Below are 20731 nucleotides of genomic sequence, written 5' to 3'. Positions count from 1 at the left end.
CCTGGCCCTCGCCCAACCCTTCTGCCTCGCCCGCCACTCCCACTACGGCCGCACCAGCTCCCTGAGCAGCGCGCAGACCCGGACGCTCCGTGACCTTCTGCCACAGTCCCCCCGAGGCTTTCCAGAGGCAGAGCCTCCAGGCTATTACACATGCGCAGAAGGAGCCGCAAAAAAAGAGAGCGGTTCCCACGACCATGCGCGGTGAGCTCACGAACTTCCAGACTCCATTTCCCAGAAGCCTGCTCGCCCAGTACCTTGAAAGAATTTCGGTAACATTTTTGTTCCTTAGCAATTCAGAGATTGTGGGTTAGGGTTATCACTTCTACTGTATGCAGCCCTGAGTTCTTCTAGTACCTCAGAAAAACAGTCTCACAGCCAGTGTGCCTTTTAAACACCAGGCTACCCAAGGAAGCAAAGTTGTAAATCAATGTGAATTATGAATATGAACAGGAAAGTTACTTTAAATACTAAGAAATTAAATGAATTAAATACTAGGAAATACTAGCAATAAGATGATACTGTTTAAAAGTAAACAGTAAATGGTAGCATTTCTCTCAGCAGTGAAAAAGATAAGCAAGATGGCGCGTTGGATATCAAAAATAAATCCAGGCTTCGGGTAAAGAGACGCTTCTAAAAAAGACAATTGTAATAGAAATAATGCCCTGACTTAAGGATCGGAAAGCGTCTCAAAATTAAATAGAAAAAGGCTTTTCTTTTCTAGGGAGGAATAAGAAGGATTAGCGGGAGCTCGAGAGGAAATTGAGTGAGTGGAGGAGGTGAACAAACAGCGTGATGGGGTAGTCTGACTGGAAATTTGTCTGACTCTGTTAAGCCCTTTTTGGAATGAGCTGTTAAGGGATGGGAGGATATATTCTGTATTTCTGTGCATGGTCACACTGGGGGACAGCCAAAATTCAGGGGCTTGTGAGGGCGAGAGAAGCCTGATTAAAGTTTGGTCCAAGCTAAGTCAGTGTAGACCTACCCTACAAGAAATTCTAAACTAAGTCTGTTAGCCTGAAAAGGCAGGATACTCAACACTAGACAGTAACTCAAAGCCATATTAACAAATAAAGAATACCAGTAAAGATAACTACATAGGCAAATATAAAAACAAGTGCTGTTGTGTTTCTTTGTTAGTAACTCCTCCTTTTTTATGAGTGGGATTGCGTTCCTGTCTCACTGGTGGTGCTGAGATGAGGACCTCCGTGACACCTCACTCTGATGAATATTCCCTGGGGTCTGAGGTTCACTGTTGTTAGTCCAGTGGTTCGGACTCAGAGCTCCCATCGCAGGAGCTTCAGCCTGACCCGGCTCGTGAACCAAGATCCTGCAAGCTGCGTGGGGTGGCAAAAAAAAAAAAAAAGAGAGAACAATAACGAACTAAAAAATAAAATTAGACTAGAAAACTAACAGATATGTTAGAAAGACTATAAAAATAAAAATATAGATGAATCAACAACCAGAAGGTGCAACAGTACCACAATAGTAAAAAAGAGGAGGGAAAAGAAAAAAAAAAAAAGTAACTCCTCTTTTTGTTTCTCATGTAATTTAAAAGACAAATGCACCAACAGTAATCATAAGACAATGTTAATTCTAAGAATCACACAAATTACCAAAACTGGCTCAAGAAGAAATAGAAATCTAAACAGATCCATAACAAGAGATTGAATTAGTAATCAAACCCCTACCCCCAACAAAGAAAAGTCTAGAATCAGATGGCTTCATCGGTGAATTCTACCAAATATTTAAAGAATTTCCCAAACTTTCATAAAATAGCAAAGGAGAGATCACTACTTAACTCATTCTATGATGCTAGCATTATCCTTGTTTAAAAAAAAGACGACGTCACAAAAACAACTTCGGATGTAAATTCCTTGTCACTATAGATCGAAAAATCCTCAACAAAATACTAGCAAACTAAATTAAACAGCATATTTTAAAAAAAGATTATACACCATGACCAAGTGGCATTTATTCCAGGAATGCGAGAGTGGTTTAACATACAAAAAGAGTTGCTATCACATAAAATTAGCCATCACATGTGCTTTGCAAATTAGTTCACAATAAACAGTTGAAAGCAACTTAAAAATAAACTGTGTTAATGCATAACAAGGAACAGCAGATAGTAAATGAAAGTAATAATGTATATATACTAACTCACAAGTGGGAGTGGTTTACATGGCATGTTTTTCAATAAAAATTGTAGTTCACAAGAATATGTAAAGCATAGTTCCAATATTTTTTACAATTATTACAGGCAAATCCTATTCTTTAGAGTTCTCATTATTTCTTACTAGTGAATCCTTCAATACTGCAATCTGCTGTTATAATTAATAATTCCTTATATTAAAATTTCCCAGCTCAAATTACTAATTACTAAGTACTGTGATTTGGCTCTGATCAATACAGACTTGGTACCAGGAGTGATCTCAGGAGATACCCATGCAAAGATGGCATTTTAGTATTGGTTTGGCTGTGCCTTTCTGTTTGAGTGCAATGCTGCTCTCCTTGCCAGTGGTAAATGGGATGTTTGTAATCCATGACATGCAGAAACATCACAATTAATCAAACTATCATGTATGCTGGACATAACACACCAAGCAACCACAGAAGGCTCTGAAAGGTAGAAAGAAGGCAAACTGCCTATGGGCCTACCAAGGCATCTAGTACCGCTAGAGCAATGGTGGTGATTTCCATTGGTTTTCTTATTACCTCCCATATATCTCAGACAGGGTACTGCAGAAGCCCACAAAAGACCATAAACAAAACAAAACAAAAACCAAGCCTTTTCCCTCTAGCCAAAGGACCAAGAAAAGAGTGGTCTAACAGAATCCACTCACCCACCCCCTGCTGTGTGGTAGCAGATGGTGGTGCTCTGATTCCCCACTAATCCCCCATTCCCTTCCTGGTGGAAGCAGGCAGTGTTTCAAATTCCCCTGCTCAGTGATATGGACAACACAAGCAGGGAGTTGATCTTCCATCCCCCCCTCAACAAGAAGCAGAAGGTGCTCTGATTAACCTACCACAGTAGTGTCAATGGGACTGAGCCAGGAGCTGATTTTTTCATCTCTCACCTAGTGAAAGCAAGTGGTGTTTTGATTCCCCTGCCAGGGTAATGACAGAGGACTCCAGTGGTGAGCTAAGCCTCCACCTGTAACTGCCATCCATGAGACTGAACAAGGCAATTCAACTCAGCACTCCACTTTCTTTCCATCGTTGGTGTCAGTGAGGCCCAGTGGGTAGCTGAACCTACTTAGCTACCTGGCAGCAATGAGATTAAATAAGGCAATATAAAGAAGGGCTGGTCAGCAGTTTGGTGCCTCCAACAGCCTAATGTCAGGGGAGCTCAGTGAGCAGCTAAGGTTCTACCCCCACGGGCAACAATGAGGCAGAGCAAGGTTATGCAAGGGACAACTAGTCAACATTCCACTTCCCACCTCTTTAGCGTCAGGTGGCACAGTAGGAGCTGAGCCTCCACAGCTCAGCATCAGAGAAGCAGAACTATGTGTGGAAGGCAGGTACTGAGCTTTCTTGCTCCCCTGGTATCAGCAAGGCCCAGCAGGGAGCTGAGCTTACATGCTCAACTGGAGACAATGAGATTGTGTGAGTCAGTGCCCCACTTTTACAAGGAGGATGTCAGTGAGACTGAGGCAGGGGCTGACCATGTACCCCACCCATCTACAACAAGGCAATGGGCGTCAGAACTCCACTTTTTCCAGGGTAGTATCAGCAAAGCCCAGCAAGAAGTACAACAGACACTCCCAACCCACATTTCATGCTACAACTAAACAAGGGGACTGCCTGTTAAAAAAGGAAATTAAATAGGTTCCAGAGTCCCGAAATATAATATCCAGATTTTCCAGGATACAATTACAAAACACTCATCATAACAAAATCTAGGACAATAACAACTTGAATGAAAAAAGACAGAAACCAACATTGAGATGAATTAAATGTTGGAATGGTCTGATTGGGATTTTAAAGCAACTATCATCAAAATTACAAATATGCCTGAAACCCAATGAAAAAATAGAAAAATCTCAGCAAACAGATATGTTAGAGAGAGGGTAGGGAGGGCGAGAGAGAGAGAGAGAGGGAACAAAATGGAAAGTAGAGAACTGAAAAAACTCAATAACTATGTTTTTCAAATGGCTGGGTGGGATCAATAGTAGAGTGGAAATGAAAAAGACAGAATCAGTGAATTCGAGAGCAGATCAATAAAATTTACTCAGTTCAAACAACAGAGAGGAAATCGACTTTTAAAAAAATGAACAGTCTCAGGGATCTGTGAGGTAACAATAAAAGAGCTAACATACCTGAAGGAGAGGAGAGAGAGGAACTGAAAAAGTATTTGAAGAAATAATGGCTGAAACTTTCACAGATTTGGCAAAAAGAAATTTTAAACCATAAACATACAAGAAGCTGAGCAAATCCCAGATAAAATAAGCCCAAAGAAATCAATACCAAGTTACATCACAATTAAACTTCTAAAAACTAAAGACAAAGAAAAAAATCTTGAAAGCAGAGAGAAAAGATACTGGGAAATTTACTGTCATTTGAATTGATATTCCCCACAAATAATAGAGATGAAAGGAGAAACAGACAAATCCACAATTATAGCTCAAGACTTCAACTCTTAGACCTACTCTTAGAACTACTAAACAGTAAATCAGTAAGAATACAGAACTGAATGACAATCAACTAACAGGACCTAAGCGACATATATAGAACACTCCACCCAAAATCAACAGAATATATATATTTTTTCAAGTATCAATGAAACATTCACTATGAGAGACCATACTGAGTCATAAAATAAGCCTCATCAAATTTAAAATGACTAAAATTATACAGATATCTTCTCTGATCATAATGTAATAAAACTGGAAATCAGTAACAGAAAGACAATAGGAAAATCTCTGAACACTTGAAAATTTAACAACATATCTAAATAATCAGTTGATAAAAAGGGTAGTCTCAAAGGAAATTTTAAAAATATATAGAACTGAATGAAAATGAAAATACGGCCTACCAAAATATGTGAGATAGTTAAAGCAGGATTGAGAGAAATTTATAGCATTAAATGCTTATATTAGAAACAAGGCAAGATCTGAAATCAATTATCTAAGTTTCTACTCCAAGAAACTTAAAAAAATAAAAAGAGAGCAAAATAGGCCCAAAGCAAGCAGACAAAGGAAATACTATAGACAGGGCAGAAATCAATGAAATTGAAAACTGGAAAACAATAGAGAAAATCAATGAAAGAAAAAGCTGGTTCCTCAAAAAAAAAAAAAAAAAAAAAATCCATTGAACTGGTAAACCTCTAACAAGACTAACAAATCTAAAAATAGATACAAATCATCAATGTGATTAAAGAAACAGGGAATATCACTATAGCTCATTTTATCCATTAAAATGATAATAAGGGAATACTGTGAACAACTTTATAAGCACAAATTCAACAACTTAGAAAAAAATGGATCAATTTCTTAAAAACTACAAACTTCCAAAACTCAACCAAGATGAAATAGACATCTAAATAGTCCTACAATCATTAAAAAAAATTGAATTTGTCCTTTAAAAATCCCCTTAAAAAAGAAAACTCCAGACCCAGATGATTTCACTGGAGAATTCTACAAAAAATTTAAAGAAAAATTTATATCAATTATACACATTCTTGTCCAGAAAACAGAAGAGAACACTTCCCACCTCATTTTATGAGATCTGTATTATCCTGATATCAATATCAAATCAAGACAGTACAAAAATAAAACTATAGACAAGTATTTCTCATGAACTTAGATGCAAAAATCCTTAACAAAATACTAGCAAAATGAATCCAATGATGTATAAAAAGAATTATACACCATAACCAAGTGGAGTTTATTCTAGGTATGCAAGGCTGGTTCAAATCAAAAATCGATCAGTGTAATCCACCATATCAACAGGCTAAAGAAGAAAAGTCATATGATCATATCTGTTGATTCAGAAAAAGCAGTTGATCAAATCCAACAACTATTCATGATTAAAAAAACTCTCAGAAAACTAGGAATAGAGGGGAACTGCCTCATCCTGATTAAAATTATCTACAAAAATCCTACATTTAACATTACAGTTAGTGTTGAAGGACTGAATGCTTTCCCCCTAAAATCAGGAACAAGGCAAGGATATCATTCACCATGCTTATTCAACATAATACTGGAAGTATCAATACCAGATGGTACAATAAGGCATACATACAGACACACAAGCAATAAAAGGCATACAGTTTTGGGGGAAAAAAAAGAAATAAATTTATCCCTGTTTGCAAATGGCATTGTATATTGTAGATTGTCTATGTAGAAAATCCCAAGGATCTACAAAAATCTTTTGAGAATTAATAAGCAAATACAGGGACTTTCCTGGCAGTCCAGTGGCTAAGCCTCTGCGCTTCCACTGCAGAGGGCACAGGTTTGATCCCTGGTCAGGAAACTAAGATCCCACATGCCATGGGGCAACTAAGCCTGTGCGCCACAACTACTGAGCCCACACACCACAACTAGAGAGAAGCCCGCGTGCCACAAGGAAGAGCCCGTGCACTGCAGTGAAAGATCCCATGTGCTGCAACTAAGTCCTGACAAAGCCAAAAATAAATAAATATTAAACAAACAAAAAAAAAGATCACGGGATACAAAAACCTATCACATTTCCATATACTAACAAGGAACATGTGGAAACTGAACTGAAAAACACAATACCATTTACAATTACTCCATGGAAAATGAAATATTTAGGTGTAAACATAACAAACCCAGCAACTTATCCTGAAAATTACAAAATTTTAATAAAAAAAAACCAAAGAAGATCAAAATAAATGGAAAGACATACCATGTTAATGGATTAGAAGGCTGAACACAGGGAAAGTGGTTGCTGACCAAGTACCAGGAATTAGGACTGAAACAAGCATCTTGACTTATGATTTTGTTATCCGTTCTCTCCTTCAGGTGGGAAAAGGAAGAAGAGTTAAGGAGTCTCTAGAGCTGGTGGAGGGATTTGGGTGGAGTGAGCTGTAAGCAGCTGCTGCAATGCTCAAACCTGAAAGTAAATGTGTCTCGCTGGTGCGGAGATACTTTCTGCATGCCTCACTGATCCCTCATCCTCCGTCTACCCTAACCTCAACTGCTTCAAACTGGGGCCGAGGTCCCCCTGTCCCTAAGGGGATCAAAGGTCCTATAGATATATCTGAATATGCTGGGAGACTTCAGGCAAGAAAGGGTCTTATGCTTTTACAGCTAAATTAGACACAGGCAGCCTAGTCACCATCCTACCTGGTCCCTTGGGGGAAAGAGGCACTGGACGCAGGTGGCAGAAGGTGCCATGGAATATGGGGCAGAGCTGTGGTTTCATGTGAGGGGGCATAAAGAAAAAGCCCCTGAGCCCAGCACTCCCCAGATGCTGGGAGGTGCACAGGGGAGGTGATGAGCCCTGGGATACGCACCAAAGAGAAAAATTAAGCCTCCTCATGTGCTTCAGCCATCTCCTCAACCTAGCATTCAATACTCTCCAACCCTCAAGCCTCTTCTTCAAACTCCCAACCAAGAGGTAGCAAGATCTGGAAGCTGCTAAAGCCTGTGACACGTAGATATCAAGCTCCTGTAGAAAAAAACCCACCTGAGTTCAACTGAGGCACTTCGAAGAAAAAACGTAAAAGTGACTTTGTGGGTGGGGCCAGTTGGACTGATTCGATGTACATTTTTACTATTGTTTTTGCACTTGAATTATAGTAGGATATCATAAGCTGTAATTCCCTGTCTCATACGTACCAGAGGGCATTATCCCATGGGTGAAGAGCTGTGGCTAGAGAAGAATGTTAGTGGGACCGACTCGCCTGTGATTAGCCGCCAGTGATTGGGTCATGATTTAGCATGAGTTCCCCTCACCTTATTGCATTCTTTGGAAACTGGAGACAGAACAAGTCTCTGACACTGATAACTTTGCCTATTGGGGCCTCTGGTGAAGGGATTGATATTCCTTATGGTTTTGGACTTGAGGTTTTGGCGTGGCTACTCCAGCTATTACCTTGCTACTGAGCTGTGTGTCAAAACTGAATGCCTGATCCTTAGAGACCTGGTGATTCTCCAGCCTCATATGTCCATGTTGGGGATGAGTAAGCTTGAAGTCCATGACTGATAAGATGGGAAGGGACCGAAAAAAACCCTCATTTGTCACATGGACATGTATATTGGAAAATGCAGCAGCATCTCAGCTTTACGTAAGTTGCAGCTACCCCTGTGGAGGAAATATTATCTCCCCCTGTGCTGCCTCAGACAAAACCGAAGTCACTAGCTCTTCAGGGCTCTCATTCCACAGATGGTTCTCTGACTGCTTGGGCCCGGTTTACTAATGCTCCAGCTAGACTGAAACTCAGCAGTGTCCACTGGCAGCCTTAGAACCAGCTTAACCAGCTATGCAGACCAAAAGGGCTTACGGTTGCTCATACTGTGGGCTGAACATAGACTTCTTTTTTTTTTTTTTTTTTCTATTACAGAGTAAAGAAAACACTCTTTGGGGCCATGAAATTGGAAATAAATTGTGGGTGGTGATGGAACTGTTTGAGTCACTCATGTAAATGCCCACAAGAAGAGCTCGCTCTCTGACAAAACCAACTGGATTGGTCCGCAGCACCCAGGTTGCGACAATCGTTGCCTGGATTCATTGCCTTTCTGAACATGGAAACGTGTCCACCTCCACAGACTGGGCACAAAGGAAAAGGCTGTTTCTGATGCAGAAGCTACTGCTGCATGCCACACTTGTGACTCCTGCCAAAAGATGACTCACTTGTCTCTCGGTGCTGAGCCCACATCGCATGGAGCATGGCCTCCCTGCCCACTCCTGGCAGATGCCTACTTCAACATTTGACCTCTTCTGGGGGCTATCTGGAACCTTACCACTGTTGACATTTTTTCAGGTTATAGATTAACTGACTCCAGCCACATGAATCCATTTCACGTATTTGGCTTTCTGGACTATTTCCAGTTTGACAATCTGCATCTTTTTATGGCAAAAGGTACTCAACACAGACTGGTAATCTGACTTTATCTCCCTCATCTCTTATTGACTCACACAGTAAGTATGGTAGGTTGGTCCTCTTGGCCACTTGTTGGATAATGATCAAGGTGAAAGGAGTAGGGAATCCTAGGAGACTATGTAGACCTATTTTGAAAATTCAGGATTCTGACCTGACCACTCTGGGCACAATGTCTTGTTATTTCTCCTGCTAGCAACCCCAGGCCAGCCTGGTTGGCACGTCCTCTTAGTGACAGCTTGGCCAAAATGAAGCCTAGAGGGTTCAAACTTAATTCTGTTAACTTCTATGAAGATGCTTTTGTTCATTTAAACTTTCTGTATGAAAGGTCAAGATGCAAGCAGAGGATGACTGGGGAAAAAAGTGTTTATAGCTACTAGAATAAGACACAGATTTCGTGGCAGTGGAGGAAGAGCAAAATCTCAGGCACCTGGAGAGGGAATATCTTAGATCCTATGAGGTACAAGGTTGGGAGAGCCATTAATGATCTTTCATTAGTCTTTCAGAACTGAACTAAGAGCCTTCTTTGAGAAAAAAGAAAAAAAGAAAAGAAAATTCCTTGGTGCAACTACCCAAAACTGTTGAAAGTGCCTTATGTTTGAACTGAATGCTTGAGCTTGCCAGCTTCCACCCCACAGCTCTGAGTACAAGTCAGCAGGTGATGGCCCATCTCCTAAAACTCCATGTAAAACACTTGTTAACGCTTATGAATGTTATCCCTATCTCAATTCTTAGCGATTCCACTGAGTGGATGAATGCCACCCAGCTGGTGGTGTGAATAAACAAGACAGAGTGAACTTGTCTGCTTCACCTGAGAGCAGTGAACAGACTGCTCTCAGGTGATCCTTCTAAAAACAAGGACTGAACTCAACTCTGATCCTAAGGTCACACTGGAGGCACTGTCAATCAGTGCAGCCTGATTGATATATGTCCCACCTGGGGAGGTCCCAAGAATTGTAAACAAAAGTTGTTTCCAAGGCATCATGTAAGCCCTCTGGGTTTTACTTCCTCTGTGGAGATAAGCATTGGCTTGCCTCCCTCCTCAAAACACGGTGACTTGCGCCTTAGAGGTAGTTATAAGATACCGTCAAGTGTTTGAGAAAATACCTCCAGTAGATCATGTAGGTCTCGGATGACTGTGGAGAACCAAGTTACCTTTAATTATTTGGGTGAGATTCTCAGAGGGTTAACTGGCTCATTACTCTTGCGTACAATATGGGCAGTATTACCTACAATGGGAATAATTCCGCTACAAAATATGAAATAATCAATGACACCAGTTTGGACTTGGAAGGCATTCAGTTTAGCCTCATTACTGAACAGGGTTATTATGAATGACAGACTCAACCCAGACCTCCTTGCAGACCAAGGTAGTGTCTGTGTGATTGCTAACACATCCTGGGTTAATGCCTTGGGCCAACTATAAAGTTCAATACAGAATCTTTCCTTCGAACCTGGTTTGAAGGTAGACCCTGAAGGCTCATGAGATTTGTGAAGGTGGCTAGAATCATGACCTTTAGGAGCATGGCTGAGGTCAATACTACAGATTGTCCTCATCTTGCTGCTTGGAGTCCCATTGACAATAATCTTAATTATGTGTTCATGAGAAACACTGAACAGATTTGGTCCCAGCTAGTACTGGTCAGATTAATAATGGTGAAATTCACATGGGAATTCACCAGGGTCTAAAACTCTGAAGAAACAAGGGGTAGACTTTAGGGGAGGCAGTTCTCCATGAATATCACATTTCTGTATGGTCTGGATCCTCTGAGCAAAGGCATTTACAACCAATTAACAATGTCTGTTTAAGGAGAAATTTCAGGATTGTAAGGCTTAGTAACACCCCCCTCCCTGGAGAAAATCCACGGTAATAAGGAAAAAGACTTCTCCTTCCCCTCCCAGAGAAGATGTGCTTACATTCCAGAGCAAAGACACTTCCCCTGCACCCCTGAAAGACACAAGTTGTCCTATACAAAATCAGTTTATAATTTCAGTATTTCTCCCTTGTAATGCACTACGCTGCATATATAGGCACCAACTGGCCTTCACTGTGTTGCCCCATGGGAACTGGAGTTCAGGGAATCAGTGCTGTGAAGTTACTCTAGCTCCCAGCAAAAGCAGGGAGTAGTAAACTGCCTTTATCTCTGACCCAGAGACCTTGAGTTTTCTCTGCGTGTGTGTGTGTGTGTGTGTGTGTGTGTGTGTGTGTGTAAGTGTGTATCTGCAATTTTACCCTTTTTGCAGCTAATATGTTAGCCTGTCACAGTTTTATATATATGGCAGGCTAACTTGTTAGCTTGCAAGTAAGATGAAAATCTTAGATCCTTCACAGTTTGTGGATTAATAGTTAATGTCCACCAAAGGCCACCTGCTATAAAAGGCACTCAATCAGGTGGACAAAACAGTATGCTCTGTGGATGTCTGCAAGCCTCTTTCCCCATCTACCACAGTGATTGTGGCCTCAGTAAGCCCATGAATAAAGTGGCCGTGGTGGCAGGGAGAGACACTATACATGGGCTCAACAACATGGACTTCCCCTTACCAAGGCTGACTTGGCTAATGCTACTGCTAAGTGCCTAATCAGTCATCAACAACAGATATCAACACTAACTCCTGATGTGGCACCATTATCTGGGAGGACCAGCAAGCTAACTCCTGGCAGGTTGATTATATTTGACCTCTTCCATTATGGAGAGGGCAGAGATTCATTCTTACTGGAATAGATACACATTCTGGATATGGATTTGCCTTCCCTACCTGTAATGCTTCTGTCAGCACCACCCCTTGTGGTCTCAAAGAATGTTTTATCAACCTCATAGTATTCCCCATAGCATTGCATCTGGTCAAGAAACTCATTTCACAACAAAGGCTCATGCCCATGGAATTAACTGGTCTTACAACATACTCTATTACCCAGAAGGAGCTGGCCTAACCTGAAAGGTGGAATGGCTTACTAAAGACTCAATTATGTTGCCAATGGGAAGACAATATCCTGAGAGGATAGACAGTGTCTTCAGGAATGTAGCATATGCTTTTAAGTAAGCATAAGCCACTGCCCCTTTCCCCATGGTTGCTAGGCTCCCAGCAGCCATGGAGCATTCTTGGTACTACCAAATCAATGAGAGAGTTTTTAATATACCCTCACACGCCTAGTCCACAAGATTTTGGGGCCTCAGGGGTCTTAGAAACTCAGAGAATCCTCAAGCCTGAGGAGACTCTAGGCCTCAGGGCCCATACAAGTTTTCCCCCTTAAAGCAAATGTAGTAGGAGCAGTAGGGCCAAGGTGGTGCCACTCTTGATTCACATGCATATATTTACAAATATTCTCAACAATAGTGTTTCTAATTATGTCTTGGTTCATGTTGAATATAGTTGTGATGGTCACTCACACAATGTTATGAGCCTCTCCCTTAGGATAGCAGGTAACTATGGCCCTAAGGGTTCATCCTGGAGGTCACCAAGTTGACCTACTTGAGCACAAGACAGCAACCTGGGTTTCAAGAACAATCCAGGACCTTATCCTTTCTCTCTTTACCCCTATTCTAGGCTCAATATATTTGAAAAATTCAAAAATACATACATACAGGGACTTCCCTGGTGGCACAGTGGTTAAGAATCTGCCTGCCAGTGCAGGGGACATGGGTTCAAGCCCTGGTCCAGGAAGATCCCACGTGCTGCAGAGCAACTAAGCCCGTGCACCACAACTACTGAGCCTGTGCTCTAGAGCCCGCGAGCCACAACTACTGAGCCCACGTGCCACAACTACTGAAGCCCACGTGCCTAGAGCCCGTGCTCTGCAACAAGAGAAGCCACGGCAATTAGAAGCCCGTGAACCACAACGAAGAGTAGCCCCTGCTTGCTGCAACTAGAGAAAGCCCATGCACAGTGACGAAGACCCAATGCAGCCAAAAATAAATAAATACATTTATAAAAATATATATATATATACATTCAAAATTTTTCCGTAACAACCCTTCCACACAGAAGAAATGCTCATAAATCTGGAGGTAACTAAATTAAAGTTCTAGTTGAAGGCAGGAAGAGGAGAGTCAATTAGCCTAATTTGTCAAGATCTCTTGGGCTGCATCATGAGACTTGTTTATTTGGGCCTGTGAGATAATGGAAAATATATTTTGGTCTCTGCCCCCAGTTCCTGGCACAGGGCTCCTAAAACACTTGAAAATTCCTAAGTGATAAGAACACCAGAAGCATTTCTCTTCTAATATTTCGTCTTTGACCCTGGTTCCTGACACGGTGCTTCTGAAACTCTGGGAATTTCCTGGGTGATATTTCCTTTTGTTCTGATGAGGCGACTCTGTGTTGGTTCCTCCATGGGCTCCTCAATGGGTGTAAAATCAGTAACCCAACCTTCCAAATTAAGACATTTAAAAGGCAAGAGCAAAATAAACTTGAAGCAAGTAGAAAGAACTGATAATAAAAGATTAGAGCACAAATTAATAAAACAGAATAGAAAAATCATAGAGAAAATCAATGAAACAAAAAGCCAGTTCTTTGAAAAGATCAATAAAACTGAGAAATCCTTAGCTAGATAGATGGGGGGATGAGGGGAGGAGGGAGGAAGCGAGAGACGGGAGACTCAGATTACTAGAATCAGAAATAAAAAAGAGGAATTTACTATCCACCTTACAGAAACAAATAAAAAAAGATTATAAAAAATACTATGAACAATTGTATGCCAGTAAATTAGGTATCTTACTACAAATGGAAAAATTCCTAGAAAGACACAAAGGATCCAAACTGACTGAAGAATAAATGGACAATCTGAACAGACCTACGACATGTAAAGAGATCAAGTCACTAATCAATAATTACCAGCAAGAAAAGCCTAGGCCCAGGTGGTTTCACTATGAATTCTACCAAACATTTATAGAAGACTCAATAACAATTCTTCACAAACACTTCCAAAAAAATAGAAGAGGATGGTACATTTCCCAACTCATTCTGTGAGGTCGGTATTATGCTGAAAACAAAACCAAAGGCATGACAAAAAATAAAAATAAAAACAAGAGACAAGTATCTCCTATGAATATAGGCACAATAATCCCCAACAAAAGAATAGCAAACTAAATCTTACATAACATACAAAAAAATTATAAATCATGAGGAAACTTTCCCCAGGAATGCAAGGTTGGTTTAACATTTAATAATCTATGTCATATATCATATCAATAATATAAAAATAAAAACCACATGACCATCTCAGCAGACACAGAAAAAGCACTTGACAAAATTCAACACCCTTTTATAATAAAAGCTCTCAACAAGTTAGGAACAAAAGGAAACTTCCTCAACCTGGTAAAGAGCATCTATGTAAACCTACAGCTAATACCATACTTAATGATGAAACACTGGATGCTTTCCCCCTAGGATCAATAATAATTCAAGGATGCCAATTATTTCCACTTTTATTCAACTGTGTACTAGAGCAGTGGTCCCCAACCTTTTTGGCACCAGTAACCGGTTTCATGGAAGACAAATTTTCCACAGACGGTGGGGGGGTGGGGAGGGATGGTTCAGGCGGTAATGCGAGTGATGGGGAGCAGCAGATGAAGCTTCGCTCGCTCGCGCACCGCTCACCTCCTGTTGTGCAGCCCAGTTCCTAACAGGCCGTGGACCAGTACCAGTCTGTGGCCTGGGGCTTGGGGACCCCTATACTAGAGGCTTTAGCCAGGGCAATTAGGCAAGAAAAATAAATAAAAATCATACAGATTAGAAAGGAAGAAGTAGGAATTCCTTGGCGGTCCAGTGGTTAGGACTTAGCACTCTCACTGCTAGGGCCCCAGATTTGATCCCCGGTAGGGGAACGAAAATCCCATAAGCCAAGGGGTGTGGTCAAAAAAAAAAATAAAGAAAAGAGAGGAAAAGAAAGGAAGAAGTAAATCTCTATTTGCAGATGACATTATCCTGTATATATAAAATCCTAAAGAATCCTTGAGTTCAACCAGGTGCCAGGATAATAGGTCAATATAAAAAAATCAATTCTATTTCTATACACTTGTAATGAACAATCTAAAAACAAAATTAAAGAAACAATACTACTTAACAATAGTACCAAAAGAATAGAATACTTAGGGATAACTTTAACAAAGAATTACAAAACTTGCACTTAAAAACTGCAAGACACTGATCAAAGGAAACAAAAATCTAATTAAATGAAAAAAAACTATTCTATTTTATTTTTTTGGCCACGGAGCATGTGGGATCTTAGTTCCCGACCAGGGATTGAACCTGTGACCCCTGCAGTGGAAGTGTGGAGTCTTAACCACTGGACCACCAGGGAAGTTCCAAAAAAACCCAAAGTTTTAGATCACAGGTCTTAGTATTGTTAAGATGTCAATACTCCCCAAATTAGTCTACAGATTTGATGCAATTCCTAACATAATCCCAGCTGGCTTCTTCATAAAAATTGACAATTGATTCTAAAATTTATAAAGATTAACAAGGGACATAGAACAGCCATAACAATCTTGAAGAAGAAAACAAGTTGGAAGACTCACACTTATGAATTTTAAAACTTACTGTAGAGAAGCAGCATCAAGACAGTGCAGTATGGACATAAGTATAGAAATACAGATCAACAGAATAGAACTAAGAGTCCAGAAATAAACTCATACACCTGTGGGCAACTGATTTTTGGCAAGTGTGCCAAGAATATTCAATAGGGAAAGAATAATTTCTTTAAAAAATGGTGCTGGCTGTTGGTAGGAATGTAAATTGAAACAGCCACTATGGAAGACAGTATGGAGGTTCCTTAAAAAACTAAAAATAGAACTACCATACGACCCAGCAATCCCACTACTGGGCATATACCCTGAGGAAACCATAATTCAAGAAGAGTCATGTACCACAATGTTCACTGCAGCACTATTTACAATAGCTAGGACATGGAAGCAGCCTATGTGTCCATCGACAGATGAATGGATAAAGAAGATGTGGCACATATATACAATGGAATATTACTCAGCCATGAAAAGAAACAAAATTGAGTTATTTGTAGTGAGGTGGACGGACTTAGAGTGTGTCATACAGAGTGAAGTAAGTCAGAAAGAGAAAAACAAATACCATATGCTAACACATATATATGGAATCTAAAAAATATATATGGTTCTGAAGATGCTAGGGGAAGGATGGGAATAAAGATGTAGACGTAGAGAATGGATGTGAGGACACGGGGAGGGGGAAGGGTAAGCTGCGACGAAGTGAGAGAGTGGCATTGACATATATACACTACCAAATGTAAAATAGATAGCTAGTGGGAAGCGGCTGCATAGCACAGGGAGATCAGCTCCGTGCTTTGTGACCACCTAGAGGGGTGGGGTAGGGAGGGTGGGAGGGAGAGGCAAGAGGGAGGGGATATGGAGATATATGTATACGTATAGCTGATTCACTTTGTTATACAGCAGAAACTAACACAACATTGTAAAGCAATTATACTCCAATAAAGTTTAAAAAAATGGTGCTAGTACAACCAGATAGCCACTTACAAATGAATAAAGTTAAACCCTTATTTCATACTATAGGAAAAGGTTATCTCAAAACAGATCAAAGACCTAAATGTAAGAGCTAAAAGTATAAAATTCTTAGAAGAAAACATAGGGGTATATCTGCATGACCTTAGATTTGGCAATGAATTCTTAGATATGACACCAAAAGTACAAGCAACAAAGCAAAATATAAACTGTACTTCATTGAAATGTAAAACTTTTGTGCTTGAAAGGACAGTATCAAGAGAGTGAAAAGACAACCCACAGAACAGGATTACAAGGACTTCCCTGGTCGTCCAGTGGTAAAGAATCCACTTTACAATGCAGAGGATGTGGGTTTGATCCCTGGTAAGGGAACTAAGATCCCACATGCCGCGGGGCAACTAAGCCCGCGTGCCACAACTACTGAGCTCGCACGCCAACTAGAGAGCCTGCGTGCCACAACTAGAGAGAGAAAACCCAACACGACAACTAGAGAGAAGCCTGCGTACCACAATGAAAAATCCCATGTCCTGCAACTAAGACCCAACACAGCCAATAAATAAACAAATATTTGCCTTGATCAGTTTAAAAAAAAAAAGAATTGGATTACATATTTGCAAATCATATATCTGATAAGACACTTGCATCTAGACTACACCAAAAACTTTTACATCTCAATACTAAAAGGACAATAAAATAACACAATTTTAAAACGGGCAACTGATCTGAATAGAAATTTCTCCTGAGAAGATATACAAATGGCCTATAAACTTATGAAAAGAGGTTTATCCTCATTATTCATCAGGGAAATGCAAATCAAGACTACAGTGCAGTTGTAGTTCATACACACTAGGATGACTAGAATAAAAAATCAGATAAAAGCAAGTCTGTGTAGGGGAGTTCCCAAGTGGTCTAGTGGTTAGGATTTGGCACTTTCACTGCCATGGCCTGGGTTCAATCCCTGGTCGGGGAACTGAGCTCCTGTAAGCCACGTGGCATGGCCAAAAAAAAAGTGTGTGTAAGGATGTGGAAAAATAGGAACCATCATACACTTCTGGTGAGGATGAAAAATTGTGAAGCTACTGTGGAAAAAAGTCTGGAAGTTCTTCAAAATATTAAACATAGAGTTACCATGTGAATCACCAATTTAATTCCTAGGTAAATACCCAAGAGTAACGAAAACATGTCCAAGCAAAAGTTATACATGAATGTTTATAGCAACATTATTCACAATATCTGAAAGGTGGAAACAATCCAATGTCCATCACCTGATGAAGGGATAAAGAAAATGTGGTACAAAACAAAAATATTCTATACAAGGGAATATTATTCAGTCATAAAAAAGAATGAAGTATTAATATGTGCTAAAACATGGAAGAACTTTTTTTTATAAATTTATTTCATTTATTTATATTTGGCAGCATTGGGTCGTTGTTGCTGCGCACAGACTTTCTCTAGTTGCAGTGAGCGGGGGCTACGTTGTGGTGCGTGGGCTTCTCATTGCGGTGGCTTTTCTTGTTGCGAAGCACAGGCTCTAGGTGTGCCGGCTTTAGTAGTTGTGGCGCACGGTCTCAGTAGTTGTGGCTCGTGGGCTTTAGAGCACAGGCTCAGTAGGTGTGGTGCACAGGCTTAGCTGCTCCGCAGCATGTGGGATCTTCCTGGACCAAGCCTCGAACCCGTGTCCTCTGCACTGGCAGGCAGACTCTTAACCACTGTGCCACCAGAGAAGCCCATGGAAGAACTTTGAAAAACATTATGTAAAGTGAAAGAAATCAGTCACAAGAAGTCACATATTGTTTGATTCCATTTATATGGAGACAACAGTAGATTAGTAGTTGCATGGCATTGGGGAGATGAAGGTATAGGGGGATGATAGTTAAAGCGTATGGGGTTTCTTTTGAGTTGATGAAAGTGCTCTAAAACTGACTGTGGTGATGATCACTCTTATCTGTGCATACACTGAAAACGACTGAACTGTACACTTTAAATGAGTGAGTTGTATGTTATACGAATTGTATCGCAATAAAACTGTTATTTCTTAAAAATGATAAGAATACTTTGAGAGGATCCAAAAGCTAACCTACGATAGCTCTCAATGCCCAAACACAGAACAATTTGAGCAACATAATAACATAATAGTATTGGATGAAATTAAAAGAGTGAGGGAAAAGGAACTGACCTAAAAAAAAAAGGGAGCAACAACATGAATGAATCTTAAATGAATTTTGCTAAGCCAAACCCAGGAGATACATATAATTCCATTTGACGTTCTGAAAAGGGTAGAATTATAGAACAGAAGACAGATCAGAGAGTGCCAATGGTTGAGTGACAAGGTGGGTTGAATAACCATAGTTGGGAATAAAATAAATATCCATACTGATATAAATAAATGATGTAATAAATAAATGCTGGAAATGAAAGTTTTCCCTTACAGGGGATCCCCAATTAATAAATATATAAGAAAGAGGTGAAATATAAAATCACCAATTGGAACACCACAGTAATAACTGTTGCAGGCAAGATCCACCAACGAAAGCTAAAATTAGTGGCCAAAACTCTAAGTAGGAATAGTATATTTGCATAGTCTTAAAGGTTCTCCCCCCAAATTTACTACTAAGTGTGGTGATTTAAAAATATGACCCTAAATTTGAGATGGAGCTTATTTCCGCTCCCACTGAGTGCACTGGACTTAGTAACCCACCTCTAAGCATAGATTGGAAAGGGAAAAATCCTAAAGATATAGTGGAGAAACCTGTCAAACACCACCTTCACCAAGTAACCAAGGTTAATATAAGTTGTGTTGATACCATGTGTCCCCTCATATATAGGTAGGACACATCCTCTCTGTGGTATTCTTTCTAAAAATTTATAACCTCAGTCCGATCAGGAGAAAACATCAGACAAACTCAAAGTCAGGGACATTCTTCATAATATCTGACCACTATTCTTCAAACATCTGAAGGTAATGAAAGACAAGGAAAGACCACGAAACTATTGCAGATGGGACGAGACCAAACAGACTTGATGATTAAATGTACTGTGGTATCCTGGATTGAATCCTGGATCAGTAAAAGCGCATTACTGGAAAAACTGATGAACTGTGAATAAACTCTGTAGTTTAGTTGATACAATTGTACCCGTATCACTTTCTTAGTTTTGGTAAATGTACCATGGTTATGTAAAATCTTAACAATTAGCGGGACTTCCCTGGTGGTCCAGTGGTTAAAAATACGCCTTCCAGTGTAGGGGACTTGGGTTTGATCCCTGGTGGGGGAACTGAGATCTCACATGCCACAGGGCAACTGAGCCCGCGTGTGTGGGCAACTAGAGAAATCCTCACGCTGCAACGAAGGTCCCATGTGCCGCAACTAAGACCTGATGCAGACAAATAAATATAAATAAATAAATGTTAACAATTAGGTGAAACTGGGTGAAGAGTATACGGGAACTATCTTTGCAACTCTTCTGTAAATCTTAAGTTATTAAAAAAAAAAGTTAAATGACATTGATCAAAAAGAGTTAACTACATATTCTTTTATGAAAAGTTCATCATAAAATAATACACCCATATGATCATACTGTGCTAAAAATGTCATGAGGATGCCCACATAAGAGAATGTATATTTGGTTCCAGGTAAAGCATTTCTGAGAGATGATAAAGTGCTTTCTTCTTAAGTTTAAGTTTCTTACACAGGAACAGTTTTTATTATTAATACTGAATTGCTAGGTTGCTTTTTTCCTCATTCCGGAGAATAACTAGGCTGCTCACAGATATTATTTTAGTTTACATAGATTTATTGTCTAAATTATAGAAGATAAATTTATCAAAACTAAAATAACATCTGTCCACGTTCATAAATGAAATTCATGTACCACTTTGCTTCTCTTGGTTTGTGTCTAGTCGAAAACGCACACTGCTTTGACATACATCTCTGGGACACGGACAGAATCCAGGGTCCGGGCAGCAGGAGTGAATATATCAGATAGTAATCTCTCAATTCAGTCAACAAGGCAGAAACTCTCCAGCTGATTTCTAAAGGAGTGGGCACGGTGTATACTGGGCAAGGTAATCTTAAGAAACGTACTGAACATTTATGTGCCAGACGCCATCCTAAGTGCTTTTACAATGTAAACGCCCTTAACCTTCATAAATACCGTTAGCTAGGTACTGTACTATTAG

The 20731-nt window shown here is 40.1% G+C and overlaps 1 protein-coding gene across 6 annotated transcripts in view; it reads right to left on the bottom strand.

Moving 5' to 3' along the window:
* The window catches only part of LOC309643108 (uncharacterized protein), a 65315-nt gene that overhangs the window by 44447 nt on the left and 137 nt on the right, over window positions 1–20731 (bottom strand). For 2 of the 6 annotated variants that reach the window (XM_082425522.1, XM_082425523.1), the window contains exon 1: window positions 18–89. The exons of 3 other annotated variants lie outside the window; for them this stretch is intronic. The gene's annotated coding sequence lies outside the window, so the exon portion shown is untranslated. Of the gene's footprint in view, window positions 1–17; window positions 20727–20731 lie in introns of those variants that run through there. One more of the 6 variants, XM_082425521.1, reaches the window with a different exon arrangement.

Source organism: Balaenoptera physalus (assembly GCF_965194825.1).
Source record: "Balaenoptera physalus genome assembly, chromosome: 14".
Taxonomy (NCBI): Eukaryota; Metazoa; Chordata; class Mammalia; order Artiodactyla; family Balaenopteridae; genus Balaenoptera; species Balaenoptera physalus.
Note: the sequence above shows the minus strand (reverse complement) of the source record. Positions and strands in the feature narration are given on the sequence as shown.